At 42.8% G+C, this 22,385-nt stretch overlaps 1 protein-coding gene and 1 pseudogene across 4 annotated transcripts in view; one reads left to right on the top strand and one right to left on the bottom strand.

Annotated features, from left to right (window-relative positions):
• Positions 1-22,385, top strand: part of FRMD4A (FERM domain containing 4A) — a 736,083-nt gene that overhangs the window by 209,372 nt on the left and 504,326 nt on the right. The gene's annotated exons all lie outside the window — the stretch shown is intronic.
• LOC100685235 lies at positions 11,322-12,757 on the bottom strand (annotated as a pseudogene).

The following is a 22,385-nucleotide window of genomic DNA, read 5'->3' on the forward strand; positions in this document are numbered from 1 at the left end:
GTATTTTTCCCACATCTCCTAGATCCCAAACCTGAGGGAGTTTTACTTTCCTAAGATTCTGCCTTTAGCCTGTGAAGAGAAGTACAATGACTTTAGAAGTACAATGACAAGAGAACAGATAAAACAAGTTCTCCAGGGTTCTCTCGGATACTTCTACAAGTCAGGCTCTCCTTTAGCATTGTCTTGGGCACCCAGTAATCCCCTCCTACCTGTGTGCTTATTAGCATTCCAAGAAAAGCAGCTGGGTGATGATGCAAATTTAGGAAAACAAAAGACTTTCTAACTATGGTCTTGCTTCCTAAATCACCCAGAAAGCCCTACGTGTGTGGTCTCAGAGTCCTCAGGAACCCATCTTCCCATTCTAACAAGCAGGGAGGCACATACATGCAAGTGACAGTTGTGTTCTTTTAGTTTTGCAATTTCTATTCCTCATAACACCTCTATTTTAATTCTTTGTTGGCTTTTTTTAGAATGAGAAAACAGATCCCCTCCACTACTCTGTAGGAGGGGATTACAATCACTACTGGCTAATAAAGTAATTTGAATGTAAATTATATAAACTCTGAACATGAGTGTCTGAACTCATAGTGTCCTTCAAACCATTGCAATTTTTGTATTTCTGCTCTTAGGAATGGAAGACTTTTAAAAAAAACACCAAGAATTAAAAATAAATTCATAATTGAAATCTCTTTTATGTTAAATAGGAATCTTAATTATTGTTGAATAATCAGCCTTGCCTAAATACAAGGTTATGCAAAAAATGCTGGTAGTAGCAAAAAGGTTCTAGTAGCTATTTCAAATAATAGGTTCAGATTGTTCCAACTGAGTCTCTATTGAGTTGCTTAATATAAAGAACTCAGGTCACAGTAGAATTTGTTTGATATACATTCTTGTTTTCTCTGAATGGGGTCTGGCTATTTTATAAATATGGTGACATAAAATTAAATTTTGTATTATCTGCCTGTTGTATTATAGGCTACTTTTAATATAGGCAATTTTTTAGGGTTCTTTTATCATATACTTTTAAAGTATGGATTTTGGTGGAAGATATTCTATGCTCATTAGACCAGCAGACATCTATGTAGACTGAATTAACAGCCAATGGAACTGGAGTAACTGCTTCTTCATTTGCAAAATGCTGAGCCATTAGGAGGATCAATCAGTAGGGGGTGGTGTAATCCACAAACACAGACGTGCATCTGAATGCAAAATTGTTCCTTTTTTTTCCTTTTTGAAATGCATTAAAGAGAAAAGCATCCCAGCAGGGGCTTAATAAAGGACTTTCTTCTTCTTTTTTTACTTTTTATTTTTATGCCAGGCTTCACAGTTTGGAAACCATTTTGAAGTCAGCATTGTGAATATTAAGCAGGGAAGGGAATGAGGCCAAGCTGTTACCTGGTTGTAAAAATCAGATACTAACCCTCTTCCACTGCCTATGTGGAAGGTGTGATATGCTCAGAATGACCGTTTTGATCTTGTTAAATTGGCAAATTTACTAATAATGGTTAAACCTTATGCAAGCACAAGGGGAGTTATAACTGGTATGGATTTAGGACGGGGCCCTAATCTCCAGGGCATAAACTTGAACCTCCCTCAGGAGACCAAAGCTGTCCTGTTGCACTGCCTTAAACTAAACATGCTGGTGTTGCCCCTAACAACAGTTGCTAGGCGACCTTTGCCAGCATGTGGAGGGGTGGGAATCACTGCTGATCATGGCACTATTTATCATCATACACCAGCAGTCTTGTTTAGGGAAAGGCCTGACACAGATATTGAGTGTACCGCATGATAGAAATGTCATACACACACACGGGAAGGAAAGCATTTGGAAATGGTCTAGGAAATCATACATAGCTGTCATGCAGCTGGTATCTCATCCCTGCCTGTGTGTTTTTTGACTGTAACTTCCAACCCAGTGTTTCACTTACATGACAGTATTAGATTTACCGTGTGACCATCCTGCCTCTGTGCGGGGAGGCTTGGAAGGGATGGGGAGGGAGAGCGGGCAAGAAATAATGAAGATGTCATTGCTCTATCAGTATTGGGATTATAATTCTGGTAACAATCAACATCCTACCATACACTATCGATGTACAGCCCAAGTGAGGATATATTTGGAGCATTCTCCAAATCAGTACATGATTTGATTTATAGATCATCAAATATTTCATGATGTAATTAACTTTCTGAGGTGCAAAGGGCCCCTACTGCCAGATTAGTTACTCTTTTGAAGATGTTACATCTATTGTAGCACAAAATGTCACTACTGTTCATTGAACAGATTAGCTCAATGTAGTCAGAGCCCAAGTGGGTGTTTCCAAAAATCACACCACTCTTTGAGTTGAGCAAATGCTTGGAGCAGCATCTTTTCTCCTCCTGTTCTCTGTGTGCCCTTTCTGTGCAATCTCAGCAGCTGGGCTGGGATTCAAGTGGTTTGAGTAGTTAGATTGTAGAAGGATAGAAATTTGCCTGACTCCACCCTACTTTATCAGTTTTAAAGGAGCAATTCTCAGGCAGCCTGGGTGGCTCAGCGGTTTAGCACTGCCATCAGCCCAGGGCGTGATCCTGGAGACCTGGGATCGAGTCCCATGTCGGATCCTGGAGACCTGGGATCGAGTCCCATGTCGGGCTCCCTGCATGGAGCCTGCTTCTCTCTCTGCCTGTGTCTCTGCCTCTCTCTCTCTCCTCTCTGTATTTCTCATGAATAAATAAATAAAATCTTTTAAAAAATTTTTTAAAAATTTTTATTTATTTATGGTAGTCACACACACAGAGAGAGAGAGAGGCAGAGACACAGGCAGAGGGAGAAGCAGGCTCCATGCACCAGGAGCCCGACGTGGGATTTGATCCTGGGTCTCCAGTATCGCGCCCTGGGCCAAAGGCAGGCGCCAAACCGCTGCACCACCCAGGGATCCCAAATAAATAAAATATTTTAAAAAAAAAATAAAGGAGCAATTCTCAGCAAGACTTTTTTTTTAAACCAATTAAAAAGCCATTTTTAATTAGAGCAAATTAAGGTGGTTCATAAATTTATTAATACTATAGTGTTACATGACCAAATAGTATCTCTGCTTTGGGGGCTTCGACTCTTTAAGTGATCCAGCTATGTTACCACAAACAAAAAGAAAAGGAAGCATCTCCAGGACACTTTTCCATGAATGTGCCAGATAATTAAAATGACAGTAGCTTCAGGGTGAAATGTTGTACCTGCCTTCCTGTGTTCTCAGTACTAGAATCGCATTTTAGAAGACATTTTTATAGGTCACCACGAGAGAAGAGCAGAAATAGATCAACGAAAAAAAAGTACATCTTGCCCAAAAAAGAAAGCGGGAAAAAGAAAGAGATATTTGAAAGGTCCTTTGGAGAAGTGATGGGTGAGATTATGTTATTATTTCCCCAAGGAAGAAACAAAATGGGTGATGATCTGACTTTTGGATGGGCTATCACACGGTGTCTGGCTCTGGGATCCAGCCTGGATTCATTTACTGTTTCCACTTCTTACTGCTGAACCATTTTGGACAAGTTTTTAAATCTAGATGAGCTCCTGTTTCTCCCATAAATTTAGGATAATAATTATATATAACATGCATATGATATATAAACAAGGTTAGAGGACACATAGTATTGTAAGGCATTCAGTATAATGCCTGAGCCCTGGTAAGCTTGCAGTAGATTAAAGGGTAGTTCATGCCTTATTTTTGCTGTAAATTGGTGGGAAAGAAGATCTTAAGGCAGAAGTCTAGAAGGGAGTGGTGAGTGTTATTTGCATGTGGGGAGTGGTGCTTGCTGCTTGCTTATCCCATTAGAGACACTCAGCTGAAAGGCTGGTGAAGGGTCTTGTCACTGGCACAGACCTACTGCAGAATCCTGGAATGGCAAGACTGGAGAAGGGAGTGAATCCTTCTAGAGCAGATGAAACCAAGGCCACATCTGCCCCACTGGTAGGAGAAGCTGTCAGGGGGACTTTCATTTTTTTTTTCAAGATTTTATTTATTCATGAGAGACACAGAGAGAGAGAGAGGCAGAGACACAGGCAGAGGGAGAAGCAGGCTCCATGCAGGGAGCCCGATGCAGGACTCGATCCCGGGACTCCAGGATCACATCCTGGGCCAAAGGCAGGCGCCAAACCGCTGAGCCATCCAGGGATCCCCAAGGGGGACCTTCAAGCAATAACCTTAGCAGCCTCATGGTGTTCGATGCTCACAGACCCAGAGTTAATAATGGATTCCCAGAAGGAACCATAAGTGGTCAACAAAATGAATAGCATTTGCCCAACACTTCGTAGCTCCTCACATTATCCTATTTGATCCTAGCAACAGCTCAGTGACACAAAGAAGGCCGGGACTCTTCCCTTCCTCTCTCTCTTCAGAGAGAAATTGATCCTCAGAATCTGTGACTTGTCCCTGATTTAACAAGTCAACGTAGGAACTCTAAGGTCTAGTGCATGTCTTCTGCCCCCAAATCTCACATTCTAAGAGTCTTGACTTACTGTGGGAATGCTTGTTTTGCCCATGTCATATCCCTGTGTCCCATTTGGCTTTAATGCAGCCATGGGGACAGTGCCTGCATGTGCCCATAAATGCCCTGTAAGCACAGAACCTTGGTTTCTCTCTGTTTCATCCTCTAGGATTTCTCCTGAAGCCTCCTGACCTTGAAGTAGGAAAGTTAACTCCCTTGGAGGCAACCCTCACCCAATAGTAGTGGGAGTCAGTGGACAGATGCCCCAGCTTCTGGTCCCTAAGAGGACGGTTTGGGGAGACATTCTACAAGACTCCTTTCATCACAGCACAGTTGTGATTTTGGAGAACCAATAGAGCTGGTCTGAATCACCTTAACCTTGTTAGTAATTAAATACTACTGTTACCAAATTACCGGAAAGCAAAAACCATTGGGTGGAATATTTTTCTAATAGAGGAATATGTCATTTATTTCTGCTTGGGCATTAGAGTTCCTTTATTCAAGTTCAAAATGGGGAGCTTCAGCCTTTCCTGAAGGCTAGAGAAGCCCTAAATTGTGCTCCTCCTGAAGGGTTTGATCTGTGGTATAAACACTACCTATTGAAAATTTGTCAATATATGAAACAAACACCATCAACAACCTATCAATGTGCTATGTAGTAAACTTTACAAAGTAAGTTCCCGCTCCATCTGATTTCACTTAGTGGAAGGGATAGTTTTCTTTATTTAGTGTGAAAGGCTCAATTAGCATTATGAAAATGAGAGAATCTTGGGGGATGTTGGTGGATATGTCATACCCATCTTCTAAAAATATCTGAAGATTTAAATTTGGAAATATCGTGACTCTGTACTTAGCGTCTAAATCTTTTTTACAGATTTCCTTTAGGGTAAATCATACTCAGTGCAATTACAGTGTAGCAGCCAATCTCTACAGTGATGTAACACACACGGATGCTTTCTCGTTACTTTCCCATTTGTAGCTCATCTAAATGTTGTACATGTGATGAGTACTACTAATGACAGAACGATGCCTGTTGATCTTTCCTGCCCAATTAGATACCAAGGAACAAGAAAGATGAGAGGGGGTCATTGATGCACTTGATATCAAATCAGGATCGGTGTGTATCACAAAAGCCCGTAAAGGCTCCAAGTTTTAAATGGCTTATAGCTCACTTCCTATATTCATTGCAGCACTATTCACAATAGCCAAGATGTAGAAACAATCTAAATGTCCGTTGACAGAGGAATGGATAGAGAAAATACAGTATTTTGGAATACAGTACAATGGAATATTATTCAGCCTTAAAAAGGAAGGTAATTTTGCCATGTGCAGCAACATGGATGAACTTTGAGGATATTAATGCTAAGTGAAATAAGCCAATCACAGAAAGATAAATGCTGCATAATTCCACTTAAATAAGGTATCTAAAATAGTCAAAATCATAGCATCAGTGGTAGAATGGTGGTTGTCAGTTGCTGGGGAAATGGGAGAAATGAGGAGGAGTTACTAACAACCAGCATAGTTTCAGTCAATTAAGATAAAAAAAGTTCTAGAGATCTGTACAACGTTGTACCTGTAGTCCACAACTATGTATCATACATTTAAAAATATGATTAGCAGGTAAATCACATATCGAGTGTTCTTACCATAATAAAATAAAATTTAAAACAAACAACCGTACCTCATGGTGGGCTTCAGATATGAATGCTTTGGTAATACTTGGGATTTGTAATTCCCAGTGGTCATTCTTTATTTTCCTTACCAAGACAGAGAAGCAGGTTTAGAAGAATGAGGAGGGTATCCAGTAAAGAGCTCTGTATTGGTCTAAGATGCCTGTTAGATATCCAAGTGGCAGTTGTTCACACAACTGATGGATGAGTCCAGCTTAGGAGAGAGATCTGGGATGGATTAAAAAAAAATTGTGAGGGGTGTGCCTCAGTGGCTCAGTAGGTTAAGCTTCTGCCTGTGGCTAAGTAATGATCTCAGGATCATGGGATCGAGCCCCACATCAGGTTCCCTGCTCCATGGGGAACCTGCTTTTTCCTCTACTTCTGCCACTTTCTCTGCTTGTTCTCTCTCTCCCTCTCTCAAATAAATAAAATATTTTTTAAGAAATTGAGTAACATCAGCATGCTCATGCTGTTCAGAGCACGGCTGGGTGTGGTAATCTAGAGAGTGTAGCTGGTGTAGGAAGGTGGCTCAGCCAGGCCCTCCAGCATTCAGCAATAGGCTGCTACTGCTGCTGCATTCTGCCTACTGTGACAACTCTGCTTAGCAGGGGAGCCCCCCTCAGAACTCAAGGCTCCTTGCCAAGGTGTTCCCTGGGATAGTAACCTCAGTTCCTGGGGGTTAGTTGCCAACCACAAGCCAGACATAGTAGCTCTGCTACTGTGGGAGACGGTGCTATGAAAATGGCTCCCAGGACCAGCATGCATGGTGTTTCTTCAGCATCCCCTGCATTTGCTCCTGAATAGAGGTCTCTGAAGCCTTCCACATCTACATTGGTTCTATCTCATCACAATACCCTGGCCACTGCCAGAGGTGGAGCGATGGCTGTCCTCTGCCTCTCTCCTTCTCCCTTCCACTGCTTAGTTGCTTTGTTTCCACTTGGAATTTCCATCATAGATCCAGCCTAGCAATGACAGCAGTGTGACCACCTCATCCCAGTTTGCCTGGAGAGTCCCACCTTCTAGGGTATCCCTTCATCCAGGACAAATTGGGACTGTCAGTCACCTAAACTGGAAGGAAACCCAGAAAGTAATTACCCTCCTGTAAGCAGTTCTTAGGTAGGTACATCCCTGGCTAGGACCTAAGCCACGGACTCCAGTGTTCCTCCGTGGTCTCCAGCCACTCCTTGTAGAAGGTCTCTGCCCTCTGCCCATCTGGCTGTGGTTGTGGCCCTCTACTTCACCCCTCTCCCTAGGGCTCTGGACTCTTACCTTGCCCATCTCTTCGACAGCAGGCTGGCCCAGGGGTGGGCAGTTGGATGAAGAAGTCTGGCCCAGACTCCACTAGTTCCTACTCCTTTATTCTTTTGTCTCCAAATCTCCTATGTTTTCAGCTCTCTGCTCAGCCATATCTCCCTGCTGCATACTGACAATAAAATCTTCTTTTTTTTTATTTTATTTTTTTTTTACAATAAAATCTTCTTGGGAGACCTCCCAAACATGTCCTTGCCCTCTCTTGCCAACTCCTCCCTTTTATAGCATGTGCCACATTTTGCTCCCTGGGATGACAACCAGGATCTCTCATCTATGCTGCTGAGAAATTGAGTTCACTTCTACTGGTAGATGTTCTGCCCAGGAAAAATGTTCTCCTAAAGATCCATAGGCAGGAGTGAGGCTGCAGAATGGAATGGGACTGAAGAGAAGGATTCTCCTTTGCCCTTCATCACCATCAGATTGAAGGCAAGAAGAGCATTCCTTCTAGAAAACCTGAAGAATATGAAAGAAAGACTCAGCAGGGCTCCATGGAAGATGGTCACACATAAGACTAGATGGCATTCCTTCTGTTTCACCTTCTATCTGGCTCTATTGAGTTCTCGGTGAGACTTAGATACTCTCCTTTTTGTCATGAGCTGTTGTATCTTTAATGTGAAAGGTTAGCTTTGTGGCCTGATTCTTAGAAGAAGAGTGAATATAGTTTCGAACAAGGACTACAGTCCTTGCCTAGTCTGTGCTTATTATAGTCACCCGAATTATTGCCTTTACCTACCAGATGGCAAACGTAGCACATAGTCCCCAGGACAGAAGATATCCCCCTGTACTCCAGGATTCTCCATTCATTTCTGTGATCTCTGGAATTACACAGCAGTCTCAGGCTGATTAGAGAGTGGTTGGTAGGGCTGACCTATGGCACACTTGGCAGTGGCTGATCCTGTAATACATGTGTTTACAGGCATAACCAACATTCAATAACAAAACCCCATTGAAGCAATAAATGTGCAGGTGTTGACAATGGTCTGGAAGGTGTACGATAGTGTGGTAAAGGAAGTAACTGTCAAGTAAAGCACTTCATAACAATGTAGAGATGGGCGTGTATGGGAAGATGGGGTTGCTGCCAAAAGACTGCTTATGTTGCCCAAAAATCCCTCCCACCAAAGCGGAAGCCACATAGACCCAGAAAATGTTATTGTAGTGAGCACTACCACGGGTGGATGACTGCTAAGGGGAAAGGAGTTATACCTTCCATTCCTGCATGTGTTTGTCTAATAGCAAATAAAATAAATAACCAGAGCTTCACAAAGAAGTTGATAAAAGTAAATAAAATGCTTCATAGCCTGAGCTTGGAGCTGGTTGGGCAAGATGCTGAAAATTCCCTGTAACCCATGGGTTCTGCCTGAGACACAGAAATGATATCTAACATAGAGTGAGGAGGGATGTTAGCAGGTGTGGGATAATGAAGGCTGCAGAATTTGATCATAAAAGAAAATGTGAATGCCCAGCACAGAGACATTTCCCCAGCTTCTCTGGGCTGAAAGTTCCAGCCATCTTAATAAGAAAGCAGTGGTCTTTAACATCAAGATTCAGTTATTGAGTTCTGTTTCTAGAACAAGATGAGGGCACTTTTGACTATGGTGCACAGCCACGTTCGCAGGCCATAGCCACACAAGATCTGCTTTTGGCATGGGATGTGCCTCCAGAATGCCCGAGCCCAGTCCCCTGTGGCTCTTTCTGGGCAGTAAGTCTGAACAGCCTTGTGTGAGATGGGCTCATTGCTGCCTGTGAGGAATCCCCTCGTGCCTAATTCACGTTAACCCTGAGATTGCTCTGAGGGCTCCAGAGGACCAGGAGAGAGGAGGAAATTGCTGATAAGAATTTTATGTGAACACAGAGGTAAAATACAACCAGTCTCTGATGTTCTGATCGGGGGGATAGGCTGCCTCAAAACTTACAGGCTTCTCACCGGGGTCAAATACAAACCCACCCAGAAACATAGGGTTGCAGTAGTTTGATTCAACCGCTGCTGAATTTTTTCCCTTTCTCTGAAGTCCTAGCAAATAGGCAATCAATATACTAGATGCTTATCTTCAGAGATGCTCTATCACGGGTTCCTACAAGAAAGATGCATTTCATTTATCTGCTTGTCTGCTCCTGAGCATGGTGAGAGCACGTAGTGCTCTGTGCTCAGTCTCAGGAGGGAATACAGTAGCTTTCTATGCCATCAGCTTGGGATTTCTTTCTCTGCTCTGCATCTTGGCGTAACAGCAAAGAGGAGATGTTTGAATTCTCAGCAATGGTAACCCATTGCCTATTTAGAATCTTTTCCATGTGTCATGTTGATTTATTATTTCAGACTTACTTAGAAAAACATCTTTCCAGCCTTTAAATGTAGAATTAAAACCTGAAATGGATTCTGATTCTGACTCTAGCTCTCCAACTTGCAAAAACCAATCAACTGCATGACTGTGAGGCCTATTATGCAGCCGCCCCTGCCTCTCCCTGTGCTGAGCGCAATCTTTCCTAAGGAAGCAAAGTCAGTGGGTCTCCTGCTGTTTTTATTCTTTTCTAGTCCATTCTTACTCTTGTGAATTTGCAAAGCTCTTATATACTATCCTGAACTGACTGGGGTGACAAAAATGCCCGTGATAATTGTGTTGTATATGAGGACAATGCCATGAAATCAGATGGTTTTGAGGACATATATTTTTATGCCTTTTTGGAAGTAGAAGTAATAACATCAATAGCAAACATTTAATGAGTGTTTACTCTCATTGGCCCAATTGCTTTTCTATACATTACCTTTAATTCACAACTATTGGTATTATACCCATTTTACGGATAAGGAAACCAAGTCTCAGAAAGGTTAAGAAAGTGGCAGAGGGTTGCATAACTATTATGTGTCAGAACTAGTTTAGAATATAGATGTGGCTTATCATAAAGTCTGTGTTGTTTTTTTCACTACTCTACTGGTCTATCTATACAACTCAAAATTATTATATAGGATTAGGAGTGCCAGTGACAATTCTTATAAGCAGCAATAATAGTAGCCACAAGAAAACAATAATAATAATTAATATTTATTGAGCCCCTACCAGATGCCAGGATCTTTGTGATTTTTTTTTATTTTTTATTTTTATTTTTTTGCGGGGGTGAGGAGAGTTTATTGTAAACTGTTCTAATTAAAGTGATATTTTACAAGTGCTTAAGACAGAGGGTAGACAGGCTCTGAGCCAGGCCTCAGCTTCAGAGACCCAGTCCTGAAGGGGAAGTGGCACTTGCAGGGAACACAGACTTAATCACCGCTGCTCATTAGGCACCGAGTTGTGGCAGCGTCCTCCTAGGGAACCCAAGAGCCATGAAGCATCTTGCCCCAAATCACCTGCCTGGAGCAGGCCTCAGATCCATCCTGGGGACCGACATGGATCCTTTCTCTGGCCCAGGCTGCCCGGGTCTTCCTCATGACTGTTCATCACGGGCTTCCTTCTGCTTTTCAGAGGTCTTCCCAACTTGTGGCTTAAAAACACCAGCAGGAGGAAAAGCAAATAATGTTCTTAATGTAAATCCACAGCAAAAATGACTCAAGAACTGTTTCCCAGGGTTGGCAGGTATGGTTCCCTGCATTCTTCATCCAGAGGGTAACTTGAATGCATGGTGCTGATGAACGTGCCAGAAGCCTGAACTTTTAGGACTTGTTCACATTTTTGAGAACCTAAGGGGATAATCAATGGGCAGAAAGAGGGCTGAGCAGAAACACTTTGCCAGGGGAAGGGTGGAGAGGGGAAACTGGCTGAATCCTGAGATCATTCCCAAGAGGAAGGGAGCGCTACTTCCAAAAGCAGCAGCCGGAAAGTTGTGCCAAGGCTCTGCTCAAGGGGTCAGGGTGCTCTGGGTGGAGGCGGTGGTCCCTCTCGCAGTTCTGGGTTACTGTTTAGGCAAAGCGAAGTCCCAGGCAGTTTTCTGTGTGCACTTCCACATGGCCTGCATGAGGCGGGTGAAGCCCATGACTTTGGGCTTCTCTAGGCCTCTCATCAGCCGCTGCTTCATGATGGAAACAAATTCCTTATTGCTCAGCTCCCCATTGCCATCGCAGTCAAAGAGCACAAACACCACATCACACACATGGTTGGAGAGTTCCACTTTAGCTGTTGTCCTGGCCACCTGCTGCATGGTCACTTTACCAAGAGATGGCCCTGCCATATGCTAAAAGCTGAATGCAGTGTCCACATCATTAATATTCTTTAGGAAAGTAAAGAAGTCATCCACTTCCTGAAATGTCAGACCCTTTCCCTCTTTGAAGTGCTTCTTGAGCTGCTTCTGCATGGCAGTCAACTTCTTAGACTGCAGTCCACTGTAGGCCAGCAGCATGCCACTGAACTGCCTCTCAGTAATTTTCCTATCCACAGGATCATGGTGTTCGAACCCTAATTTCAGAACATCATGCTGAAGTTTACCCTGAAATTCAAGGAAGTTTTTGATTGTCAGCTACCCCTTAAGATCAGCTCCAAAGGAGTAGGTTGTGAGGGCTGAACACAAGCCAGACTTTAGAGTGTTACCAGTAGTAGGACGATCTCTGTGACACATACCCGTACTGGTTTGGGAGCAAATGATGCTCTGAACCTACTCAAACTCCTCCATGTCTACTTCTCCATATCCAGTCAAGTCAAACATCTTGAAGGCAACTTCAAAATTTTTCTGAGGAGTAGAAAGAACAGTTGTAAGGAAAATGTAGTCCAAAAAGGATATGAGTCCACATTCTCCAAGGGTATAGAATATACTGCCTTCATCAGCAAATTTTTCTCGTTCCTGGGCAGTTTTCTTTCCATCAAAGCATTTTATTGTATATTGATCTAGACCCAAGTTTTCTGGTTGTTTTTCATTGCGTGTTATGAATCACACAAAATCTTGTGGAGTCATAAACACTTCAGATTCACCAGGTTCATTGATTACTTTCAAGGTGGCAAAATATTGGATGATTTTGTCTGGTGTGGAATACACTCGAATCCTATTCTCATATTCCATCACTTTTCTGTCTCTGAATCCAAAATGTTTCTTCTTTTTCTCTTCCTGATGAGGCTCAAGACAAACACCTGCAGCCTTTTTTCATGGTTACAAACCTCCCCTTCATCTTTATTCTTCCTTTTATCACCAAGTTCATTCTTTAGGTTGTTTACAGATGGTGGAGATTCTGCAAGGGCCCTCTTCCACAGGAGACCTGTACTTGCAGTTACTGCAGATGCTCCTAGGAAAGCCACCATCATTAGTTGTCACCTGATCTGGGTGGGCTATGATCCTCTATGGTAACATCGAGAGCCCACAGCCAGTTCTGCCAATGCAGAAAGGGAGTTAAGAGGAAACATTCTGTACACACTGGAGCTGCCAACCCTCTTGGGTCAAAGCCGCCCACCTCTAACAACCCGACCTTTTTGATTTATATCCAATTTTTATTCCTGTTTTATTAGGATCTCAGAGAGACTGAGTCATAGAGCAGCTAAGGAAATTTGCTCAGGGACAGCTTTAGTTGATGAGCTTTATACCCCAGTCTGTACTATCCAGTACTTAACCATTTCTCAGTGAACAAACAGGCAGAAGAATCCCTACATTAGGTGTTTTTGTCCATGATTCCTAGAAGAAGAGGGTCCCACATTTCTAATTTATCAACTGAGCGACTGTAACGGACCTTCTGTAGATTGTAAAGGAGAGCTCTGTACGTTTGCTTGTGGTTTATTCAGGGATGGGTATACAATGCTGGCATTGGAAAGTCAGGCAGGGACTGTATTTACAAGAAACTCTCTGAGCACTTGAGATCTGAAACCTATCTGACAATTATTAGATCAGCCTGTCTCTGTAGACAGGGGTGGAATGAAGCAAATTGGATTTTCCACCAATTCTCAAAGGGCATGAACTCAACTTTTGTGGTTCATAGGACAATTCAAGTTTTGATTTGGGGCAGAATGACCCCATGTAGAGAGGACAGCCTAGCTAGATTGTAAGAGCGTTCAGTTCTGTTTCAATGTGGGAGCTCCAGGGAGTCAGAATCTTAGTTTTATGTTTTATATAGAACCCATTGATATTAAATCACTTGGGTTTTTTTTTTTTTGAAATAAAAATGTGTGTATTTATGTATGTGTGTATTAAGATTTACTATGACAGCCTTGTGTAGTTGGCCTTAAGAAAAACACAGGATATTTGAATGCATTTTACAAGAGTATATACGTTTCTCTGGTTGCTATATTTCCATACCTGATTTTATTTTATTTTTTTAAGATTTATTTATTTATTCATGAGAGACACAGAGAGAGAGAGGCAGAGACACAGGCGGAGGGAGAAGCAGGCTCCATGCAGAGAGCCCAATGTGGAACTCGATCCCAGTCTCCAAGATCATGCCCTGGGCTGAAGGCGGCGCTAAACCACTGAGCCACTCGGGCTGCCCCAAACCTGATTTTAGTTTTAAAAAATGGCACCACTTAAAGAAGTGCAGGAGTTTGAAAAGCACAAGTTTAAATGGTGATATAGACACGTTCATTCCACACCCCCACCCACATTCACTGATGTCACTAACTTGGCCTTAAGTTAACATATTTAAACCTCTTGTTAGTTAATGCTTATTCAATGAGTCTTTGCCTTATATTGCCTCTATTAGATTTACTTTTCTGAATATGCTTTTAAAATTTGAACTATGGGGCAGCCTGGGTGGCTCAGTGGTTTAGTGCTGCCTTTGGCCCAGGGCGTGATCTTGGAGACCCAGGATCGAGTCCCACGTCGGGCTCCCTGCATGGAGCCTGCTTCGCCTTCTGCCTGTGTCTCTGCCTCTCTCTCTCTCTCAAATAAATAAATAAATAAAATCTTAAAAAAAAATTTTTTTGAACCATGTTAGTCAAAAGATGACAAGATAATCTTATCCTGGAAGTGAATCTGGTCTACCTTCCTCTCCTTAAAAAAAAAGGTTCATTTTTATCATTAAACCATTCTCCCAATATTGGTAATATGAAGGAGGATAAAGTCAAGGAAAATCCACATGAACAGATAATCCTAGCAGTGCCTGTATTAGGCTAGGGGGGATACTTTCATGCTCATGCTACACGGTGGCTAAACTGATGCTCTGGCATAGTCAGCACTTGAAACTGAATCACAAGCCAGTCTCAAGCAATGTGATGAGGGAGTTCTAGAAAATAGACCTACATCCTTGTCTAGATTTCTGCTTTTGATCTGTGAGGCTTTGGTCATAATTTATTTAAATGTAAGATACAAATTGGATGTATTTCTCAATGACTAAAAACAAAAACAAAACAAACCCCCCCCCCTAAAATTAAAAACCCTCAGAATTAGTGGTTCATATGAATCTGAGACCTACTCTGCTTTAACTGCATTACTCCTGACACGTGAATTCCCTGTTGGCTTGATCACAGGTTCACTCAGACTTGTTCCATTGTTTGCTTTATGGCAGAAGTCTGCATCTTACAAACCTCAGCTACTATCATCCTTTTGTTCTTAAACCCCATTTTCTCAAACAAATCTCATTCTGTATTTTGGACCATAGCTATTTACTTTCCCCTTAGAAAGCAGTTAGGAACACACTATTTTCATTTACAAAATGAAACATTTGTAAACTGGCTTAGGAGTAGGTGACCACATAATTAATCACCCAAAGCAGTGTATTTGTGAGAGTGAACGGGAATGTTACTAATAATTACACTGGAACAATAGGCTTAAACCGGGTGGCTCCAGTCAAATGGAGACATGTGGTCATTGCACTCGTGTGAACATATTGTCATGTGTACTGTCTGTCAGTATATAAATGGATTTGAATTCCTAGCCCTGGAGGTTTGCAACTGAAAACACAGTTGAAATCTTCCAACATTATTATCTACTTTGAATCTAAATTGATTCGATTAAAATTTGATTTGATTAAAATTTCTAGTCAGAAAGCCTTGTTAGCAAAAAAACAGAAAGTTATTATTTTCGACAAATATCTAGCAATGCTCTTTACTACCTGCTACAAGCCAGAAACCTGTGCTAGGCACTCCAGGGATGCAACTGTGTGCCAAATAGACAGAGTCCCTCATCATGAGGCTCACAGTCTGTGCAGAATGTAGATGAATTCGTGGACTGTTTCAGTGTTTTATGATGAGTGAAGAAAGGATGTCAAGAGAATACACAAGGATGACACTTCACACAGCCTTAGTGTAATACCCAAGCAGAGAGTTCAAGGATGTGCAGAAGTTAAAATGGTGAATGGAGAAGCGAAGTGTTCTAGGCTGAGGGGAGAGTGTGTTCAGAAACCAGGAGAGTAAAGTAGAAGGGAAGGTGGATCAGTCTTGCTGGGTGTGTAGCCCTGTGTGGGATGTAGTCTGGCAACGAAGCTGGATAAGTGGTCCCAGACCCTAAGAGCCCTTAAAAACTCTGATAGGGAATTTTAATGAGTGTAAGGGAGACACCAATGAAGGCTTCAGAGGCAATAATAGCAAGTGCTTTAGAGAAAGACCTCTCAGTCTAGGTGTGCAGAGTGGATTAGAGTTCTGGGTGCGAGGAGCAGGAGGGCGGTAAAACAAACCAGGAGACCTAGAAGAGAGCCCTGACAGTGATGGACAAACGCTTAGGGTCAGCAGGACTTGGTAAGAGCTTTAATGTGCGGGGAGAGAGTTAGGATTTTCTTCCCCCAAAATTCATAGGTTGAATTCCTGACCCACGGTGTCCAGATACACGGGGAAAATTTAGACACAGCCTTAGAAGAAAGACCATGTGAAGATACAGGGAACAGACAGATAATTCCCTCAATTCTCAGCAGGAACCAACTCTGCCAAAACCTTGGTCTTGGACTCAGAGCCTCCAGAGCTTTGACCCAATACTTTTCTGTTGTTGAACCCACCTGGTATGTACTACGTGTTGAAGCAGCCCTAGGCAACTAATTCAGATGGCTACTCAGGTTTGAAGCTTAAATATGTGGGTACTTTTCAGGAAATGGTTTTAAACAAAAGCAAAGGAGCAGAAAAACCCATTGTGGGGAATAGTGTGACTCAGCTTTGACATGTTGACTTTGGGGTACTTGTCAGATCTCCACGTCAGGAGGTCCACCTGGCTGTTGAACAGTCAAGGGTCAGGAGAGACAGCAGAGCTGGAGTTCCAGATTCAAGAGTCATTGTATGTAGGGAGGAACTGGTGCCAGGGGGGTGGACATCAGGGGGAACACGTGAGGTGAGGTGAAGTGAAAGTAAGCGCTACTATGACCTTCATATTGGACACTTCCCTCACACACCAAGTAGGTGAAAAAGGCTGTTATATGTTGTTTTAAAAGATTTGCTTGTAGGAATTAGCATGAAAGGAGTTCGCAGCCAGGTCGGGATATCAAATAGAATGGCAGCCACCCAGAGGGCCAGTCTTGGCTACCCCTTGGGTCAAGGAGTTTCCCCTTTGAGGTGGTCCCAGAACCCACTCAGAAATTCTGACTCAAGCTCACAAAGCTTAGAGAGACACTGTGTAGCACCCAGATACCAAATTATTAATTTATAATAAATAGAACTGGCAGGTGGAACAGATACGCTGTCTGCCTAACCAACCTCTTCTATCATTTACAAAATTGCTACAGAGGGAAACAAATTATCAGAAGGTTGTTTGGTACGCATGGAATCAGAACAAGAGGGTTAGTTTAATGATTTGAATTAGTAATGAGATCAGGCTCCAATCACTTGATGTAGTGGCTCCCATGAGCAAGAAGGGATTGCCAATCCGACTGTGGACTGTAGCCCATCCATCCCCATCAGCCATCATCTGGCTGCCCCCCACCCTGAACAGTACTTGAGAGGCGCTGCCAATTTTCCACTCTGCAACTTTCCTTGCTTCCATAGATGATCCACTCCATTTTAAGGAAAACACAGTTTGTCTTTGGAATATGAATGTCTTCAATCAGATTAAAGGCTGATCCTGCTGCCCTAGGACCCATTCACTTTCTTTGAAATGACTCCGCGTCTCTTTGCTTTCACCCGTCATGTGTTGATTTTAAAGTTTCTTTTTTTTAAAAAAAAGGAAAGATTTTATTTATTTATTCATAGAGACAGAGAGAGAGGCAGAGACACAGGCAGTTTCTCCTCAATTCTACATTCTTAGCTGTGGGGGTGGGGATGGGTGTTGGAGAAGAGATTTTGCCATGGCTCTCATTTAAAATTTTTAAGTAGGAAAAAAAAAATAAAATAAAAATTTTAAGTAGGGATGGATATAATATTTTCAAAACAGTGATTTTGGAAATGATTATTTCAGGAGAAATGTCTTTCAGCAAATTTCTGTAGATGTCAATTTGTAAAATATTATTAATTCAGCTGTTTCATATATAACGTTTCCGTTTTCCTACTCATTCTAACGAGAATGCCAAGCTTCTCTGGAGTCAGGTGGCTCTCTTACTATGGGGGCACTTCTGCTACTGAGACTTTTTATAATTCAGATGACACAGTACCACAACGGGGAGAAGGCAGTGCACATTTATTTGAGGGTTGTCATTTCTTTGAGACCTTTTGAATATTTTCCTTTTACTTTAAATAGGTAAATAATGTTTCTTTCTGGGGCTGTTTTTCATCAAATGCAAGTTGGACTTGCAAGTAAAGTTGACAAAACTTTGAGCTTCTCTCTCCCCATAGCTCCAGGTCAGTGAAATTAAATTAATAGGGCTTCTCCTTTTAACATAATCTGTTATCAAAAGTCATATGTTCTATGGAGATAAACATGAGTCTTTTTTATACTTGTTCTCTTTCATCTTTTGCTGTTTCTGTTGGTGTTCTGGGTGGGGCCCTAGACGGGCAAACCTGACAGTTGGGATTTTTATCCATATAGGCTTGCTTGTAAGATGAAGCTCTTCACAGGAAAAAGATTTCAAAATTTAGTCAAGGTGTCATTTTCACAGTCAAAATGTTTCCTCCTAAATATATTCTCTGGTCTTTAAATTGGCCTGACCCCCCAAATCCTCCTTCTTGGTCTGAGCAAGGATAGAGGTGAGGAAAGACAAATCAATAGAAATAAAACACAGTTTGGCTCCCAAAGGGCCCCTGATGTTCTAGGGGTGGGGACAGACACATATATGCAAGTAGCAGCCACACAGTGGCAGGTGTTCTCAGAGAGCCACAGATGTTGCAGAAGAAAAGGATGTGTAGAGAAGCCCATTGGAGGGTGGGGCAGGTCTGTAAGTGTGTGCCACACATTTAGAAACAAGGACCTTGATTCATGAGACACTGCTATTTCTGTGGAGTTGGCTTTCTGCACACTTTTAGGGAGGCTTAGATTTGAACGAGGGGGGCTAATTCTATCAGAGGGAGCAGAGCTGGAATGTGCTGGATAGGAATCCCTCCTTGAACGGAACAATGGATAGTGAATGTCACCTGAATGCAACACCAGCTTTTCAAAGGGAGCAATTTGAGGGGATGCAGGGCCACGGCCCTGCTGTAAATAATCAGTTTTAGAGAGGAGTCTCCTAAAATCTTCTCAGCTAGCCCCTTAGCAGGAATGAGTTAATGGTGGGGAGGGAGTCTGTGCCACAGATGCCTGTGGGGTTTAAGAGGAGGGTTCAACAACAGGGAGATGGAGAGTTGCCAGGGTATCCCTTCCTGGCCAAAACTGCCTCTGACGATATCTCACACTCGGTTCTTTTCAAGATCCCCAAAGAAAATGCACTGGAGCCGATGGCAGTGAAATCTGCTGCCTCCAAGGGAACAGCTCTTCCCAGAGCTAAGCATGGATTTGGTCTCCAGCCTAGGTTTAGAGAAAAGACGGAGGAAGGTTCTCCTAGCTCCCCACACCGGCGACCCAGGCATCCCTCGTACCCACGGAGAAAAGGTGATACTCAGGAGCGGACCTGATGCTGACCATTCTGAGCAGTTGTGCTTGCTACCCTGGGAAATGTGGGCCACAAGGTCTTCATCTCAGAGGAAGTAAAAATCACCAGACCAGTGGCTCCCACCAGTTTATTAATTTTGAAGCCCCTATTGCAATCACCAGGAGCCAGAAGTGCCACCTAAAAGCAATAAGAAAATAATAAATAACGTCTGTCTGCTCAAGATGCTTTCACTCCAGTGACTTACCCCTTTCATTCCTGGCTTATCTATTTCAACGTCGTAATCTAATTCTATAATGGTTGAGGGAGTGGGGAGGAGTGCAAGTTGAATAGGAAGGGGTCACACGTGATAAGAATCACATTTGGAATGTCATTATAAGAAGTAGCTTCTAATTTTTAAGTATCTGTTCCTACTCTTGATTTAGAATATCCGCTCTTACAGATGACTTAGTTTGCCCCTCTCCCTCGAATCAAATCAATCTCCTATCTTCTGCTCTCCAAAGATGCTCCTGATTATCTGGGAACTGGATAGCCATCACATACCTTTTTAGGTGTGCTTCGTGGTGGGCACAAGCTGAGCTAGGTATTTTGTGTGCCAGGGAGCGCTCAGCAAAGCTGTGCTCGCACTGAATAATGAGACCTTTTGCTAAGTGCAGCGTACCGAGCTTTGTTGATAATTATTCTGCACTGCTAGTAAAGAACCCAAACACACAGGAGTTTCGAATGATTTCACAGCTGATTTATATGCACAAAGAATAATTAGCATCATGTAATTTTCCTTGCCAGATTGATTCTCATTTGAATATCGAAAGATACGTCATTTAAAAATAATTTCATACCTCGCTGATGAACTAAAATTGAGACGTTGGGCACATATGGTTTGTATATGCTAGTGGGCAAGTGGACAATCATCCTCTCTCTTAGGAAGTAGGGACAGCAAAACCCACGAAAAGTTAATTACCGACCTTGGAGAGAAGCAACCGTCATTTCTAAGCCTGTTATCTTGAAAAGGGAACCTGGGCCTCACAACTTGATAGCCAACTGCGCCACCTGCAATATTATAGAGGGGCTTGGAAATAACACCATTGACATCAAAACTCCATAAATTAAGAAAGACAGATACAGTATTTCCACTCACCTTCTTAAGGATGAATGACTTTAGAGCTACAGCAGACTGACTTGGTTTTAAAGAAAGGAGCGTGTTGAGAGACATCTCCCCGATGATGATGCCATCCAGGGCCTGCCCTGGCACACTTGCATCAGAGGGCTGTGCCCACCCCACACAGCACTTTCTCTGTGTCATTCTGGCCAACTTCCCAGCCTTCCTCCTCTGCAGTTCTCCAGACTTCGAAATTAGGCCTCCATCACCACCAAAACTCCCTGCTTGGCTCTGCTCTGGGAAGCCCCCCAAGCCCATGCATGGAAGCAGTTAGCCCTGACTGTGCAGGGCAGGCCCTGAGCCACGCTCCCACAGCCATGTTCAGCTAGTCAAGAGGATATAAGGCCCCATAGGTCAGTAGGGCAGCACCGCTGCATGGGACCAGCCTCACCTTTGCTCTGTCCCATCCAGGAACCTGGGTCAGCACCTTGCTTCCCCCATGCCTCAGCCTTGCCACCATTAGCCACATGATCTCTTATTTTATAGGATGTGTTTCTGCAGCTGTCCTGCTCCTCACTCCAGTCCATGTGCTGGGGTTCTTGCTCCCTGCCACCCCCAGGTGTGTCTGTCTGCCTCAGAGCTCCAGAAACCCCGTGCAAGTCAGCCCACCCCAATGCTTGCTTCCTGTGTGCCAGGGCTGCCAAACCACTCACTAGGACGCCTCATCTGACTGGTCTTGTGTGGAAAGCCCTCAGGTTCTGACATTCCACTCCCTCATTGATTTCAGTGAGTTTAAATGTCACTTACTATAGAACCAGAATGCTTTTAAGCTAAATAAATTTTCTCTAATTGGTGAGATTTCAGGGTGCAGCAATGAGAAGACTTTCAGGCCATATATATATCCGACACATATAAAAAAAAATCAGGTATTGGCAAAAAGTTGGACGTAGACGCATCTTTGGAGAATGAGGGTGCATAACTCATTGTGAATGTCACTTCACTGAAAGTCACACTCACATTGTCCTCCCCACAGTGAAGTTATAAGAGTTCATGTTAGCGACTGATTTTATTTTTGAATAGCATGGCTACTAATATTTGTAATATTGTCAACAGTACAAGTCAAAATTATTTTCTAGAATTTGACCTCATAAGCAGAGCCTTTTGAGGCTTGATTTGATGGAGTTAATTTGTATCGACCAGGACCTGGTGTCGGGGGCTTATGTGGATGAGGATGGTAAGTGGTAGTTGGCTGATGGTAGAGAGTTTGGGCACTTAGTAGAACAAGAGCGAACTGATGTGAATCACTACCATAGACGTTCTGGAATAACAGCAAAGGAGAACCAAGATCCAGTATTTTCAGGGCCAGGTGATCATCAAGGACTGTAGCTAGCCTGGCTTAAAAACCAGACTCTTGCTTCACAGATGGTGTCTGTGATGAGGTTCTTAGCCAGTTATATAAAAACTTATTCTAGGAATCCCTACATTTCATCTCTTGTCTAGAAATAAGAGGGGAAAATACTTTTATCTCTCTCAACTGCAGTCACTTGCATTTTAGGAAGGACCGATGTGATTAATCTTAAAAATTCAGGCCCTGACACAAACTGAATTTCCTCCTCTCACAGTCAGGTGTCATCCCCGAAATGAGTCTGGCCTGGGGGGAGCCACAGCAACACCTGCCCGCTTCCTTCAGCACTTCTGAAGTTCCCAGAGCTCCTGTCTGATTATCCCATTTGGCTTAGCAGTTTGCTCCTTGGGTCTTGAAAAACAAAATGAAACAAAACAAACCAGTTATTGGAGGCAGTCAGGATTCCATGGGTGGTGCAACTCAGTAAGAAGAGCAAAGTTTGTAGCCTGAGACTTAATGGAATCACAGGACGGCCACTACCTACTACTGTGATCTCAGACATCTTACCATCTCTGGGCCACAGTTTTCTCCATGAATAGTAATAGTAATGTCCAAATACAAATAGGAAGAATAATACTTACTTTGCAAATTTATGGAAAGATTAGAATGTACCGGTGTGTAGTATGTGCTCAGTAAAAATTTGTGGAATGTAGTGGAATAGCTAATTTC

This window comes from Canis lupus, chromosome 2 (assembly GCF_011100685.1).
Source record: "Canis lupus familiaris isolate Mischka breed German Shepherd chromosome 2, alternate assembly UU_Cfam_GSD_1.0, whole genome shotgun sequence".
NCBI classification, from domain to species: Eukaryota; Metazoa; Chordata; class Mammalia; order Carnivora; family Canidae; genus Canis; species Canis lupus.